Source organism: Scyliorhinus torazame, chromosome 20 (genome assembly GCF_047496885.1).
Source record: "Scyliorhinus torazame isolate Kashiwa2021f chromosome 20, sScyTor2.1, whole genome shotgun sequence".
Classification (NCBI taxonomy): domain Eukaryota; kingdom Metazoa; phylum Chordata; class Chondrichthyes; order Carcharhiniformes; family Scyliorhinidae; genus Scyliorhinus; species Scyliorhinus torazame.
Genome location: NC_092726.1, coordinates 15,204,177 through 15,207,087, shown reverse-complemented (window position 1 = coordinate 15,207,087; position 2,911 = coordinate 15,204,177). Strand labels below are relative to the sequence as shown.

Here is a 2,911-nt window from a genome sequence, read left to right as displayed (position 1 = left end):
CTCCTCACACCTGGCTGGCTTACACCGGTAGGACAGCACGCAGCCCATCCAGGGCAATGCCCACAGTAGCCCCTACGGGGGCGGGGTTGGTGGAGGGGGGTTGCTGCTGGCAAGTGTAGCACCAGCCGACTGTACCCGATAGCAGGGACAGACTCCATTGCCAGAGACCCCACCCCGGTCAATGGCCAAGGGTGCAGAGAGGAGGGGAAGGAGGACTTGTGGAGGAGAGTCTGCAGTACTAACCGGGGCCATCTTGTAGCCCATTGGACATGGGGTATGCACCATGCTATCATGTTGGCCTTTCACCCCCTGTAGACATTGGATAGTGGAATGCAACCAGCAATGGTGGCCTTCCTCCTAGCCGTTGCAGCCCTGGGAGATGCCCTGCAGATGTATGAGTTGGAGCCGCTTGAGGAGGAGGAAGGTGCAGCAGTGGAGCGTGCAGCAGCGGGACTGGATGGAGAGCCAGCTGCCCAACAGGCCTAGGAGGAGGAGCAAAGGCATACTTTACTGCACATGGGATCATTCTTTCCATTTTCATATTTTAAATGAAGTGCTTGTCTATTTCTTTCAACTCACTCCATATCATCCACCAGCCCTGATAATCTCGAGACATGTCAGGTACAGAAGGGTCAGCATTTAATGTCAGATGCCAAGGGAACTTTGTGTACGCTTGAGCACAGAGAGAGCAACATTTAATGTCAGTCAGAGGAATGAGTGTTTTGTGTAATGCACGGCTAGCCAGTTCTTAATCTCACCACACTGATCTGGTGCTGCAGAGTTGTTTGTTTACCGATTAACTATAAAGTCAGTTTGAAGACGCTATTGCATTTTTTCTTCCTTCATGTCAAAGGGTTGAGTGTCCTTGTATTGCCCGAACAGAAAGCCCACTCCTCAGAGATCAGCCAGGTTAAGACACTGGAAGCGCATTCTATAAAGTATCAATTTTCATACGAGAGAGGCAGCACTGTGCACAGTGGTTGGCACTGCTGCCTCACAGCACCAGGGACCAAGGTTCAATTCTGGCCTTGGATCAATGTCTGTGTGGAGTTTGCACTTTCTCCCCGTATCTGCGTGGGTTTCCTCCGAGTGCTCCAGTTTCTTTGTACAGTCCAACGATATGCAGTTCGGTAGATTGGCCATGCTAAATTACCCCAGTGTCCAGAAATGTGCAGGGTTACGGGGATCAGGCGAGGGAATATGTCGAGGTGGGTGCTCTTTCAGAGGATCTGTGCAGATACGATAGGCTGAATGGCCTCCTTCTATGACTCTGTTCTGTGACTCCATGTGAGGCTGCAACAAAATAACATATTTTGTAGTCCTAAGTATGCTGTATCAGGTCACACTCAAGCGTGGTCCTTTCTGGCACGTCTTAACTGCTTCCCAGCAAAAATCCTGCAGCTGTCTATGTGAATAAGCTCATATCCTCCAGTGTGCTGAGACTCTGCAAAGCTTGAAAATGACCTGCCACTTATAAACACGTCAACTGAATGTCTGAAATATCAGAACATTGTCCAGACCATGTAACCACATATGTCGCCTACTGATCGAAACTTCTCTGGTTCTTAAAACATCCGTGAAAAAGAAATTTTAAGAAATTGAACATCCTCACCCATCTTTTCACAATCTGTTTAATTTTCTTAGCTTCTCTTTTTTTCAGTGCCTTTTGCCCATATATTTTTCCAGGTTCCATTGATAATCTATCTTTATTTATATTTTCTTTGTTCTCTCGTTCTCTCCCCCTCTTTCATCAGTACTACATTTCTGTTGCAGGACGACTTCAAGAATTGATACTGCAGTATTGCCTGAGTCCCAGTTCTGTTGAATTTATTCACATTTTATCATAGATTATCATAGAATTTAGTGCAGAAGGAGGCCATTCGGCCCATCGAGTCCGCACCGGCTCTTGGAAAGAGCATCCCACCCAAGGTCAACACCTCCACCCCATCCCCATAACCCAGTAACCCCACCCAACATTAAGGGCAATTTTGGACACATTTTACCATGAAATAGATTCCAAAGTAATAGAATGGCAGAAGTTAGAGGTCCTCAAAACGGTCTATTTTCATTACAATCTCAGAAAGTAGGCAAACAGCAGTAAATGAGAAACCAAATTGCTGGTTTTCCCCCACTCAAAGATTCAACAACAACTTGCATTTATTCAAGCTCGTTTATGCAGAAAAACATCTGAGGTAAGCAGCAAATATCAACTCTTGAGTCAGAGAAGGAAATGTTAAAAGGGGTGACCAAAACCTTTATCACAGAAAGGTTTTAAGGAAGTTTTACTGGAGGACAGGGGGGTGCAGGGATGAAGGATGAGAACAAAAAATATAATTACCCATTTGGAAGTCAGATAAGCACCAGTGTGGTGCCCTCCACCTGAAGAATGGCAAAGTTTTAGAGACCTGCCAGTACTTGTGGAAATGTGGCATAACTGCTGTAGTCCTAAAATAATTAACTTGCATATATCTGGGGTATTATTCACACGATCCCACTCAAAACATTTCCACATGTTTCCCCACACGTGAACATAAACATTCCACTGCTTAATGCTTTTCTTGGGATGTTGCCTGACCATGTGATCGGATGGGAATTGTTTTAAGTGGCCAATTTCCAAATGCTGGTTCTGTTAGTGAATAGACCTTTAAAGATGTGTGGGGTTATTCAGCACAAAGCAGTAATTTTGTTATGATAACATCAGTGTCTGCATGGAGTTCTCATTGTAACTATAATATATATACACTGCAATGTTTGAACAGCAGAATGATACTTTTCCACTGGTATGCATTCTCTTCCAAAGCTCTTTAGTGCAGAGGGCAATATCGGTGCTATTTTGAGGAAATCTAACAGTCACATACAAAGCACAATCAGGCGAGGCACAAAAATCAGGTCGCAATTATCTAGCCAGGAT

At 45.1% G+C, this 2,911-nt stretch overlaps 1 long non-coding RNA gene across 1 annotated transcript; it reads right to left on the bottom strand.

Annotated features, from left to right (window-relative positions):
* Window positions 1-622: 622 nt before the first annotated feature.
* On the bottom strand, window positions 623-2,451 carry LOC140396739 (uncharacterized). Its single transcript, XR_011936611.1, has 2 exons — window positions 2,339-2,451; window positions 623-1,293 (listed from the first exon to the last, which is right to left on the bottom strand). It is a non-coding gene; the product is annotated as an uncharacterized lncRNA (long non-coding RNA).
* Between the last annotated feature and the right edge of the window lie 460 nt (window positions 2,452-2,911).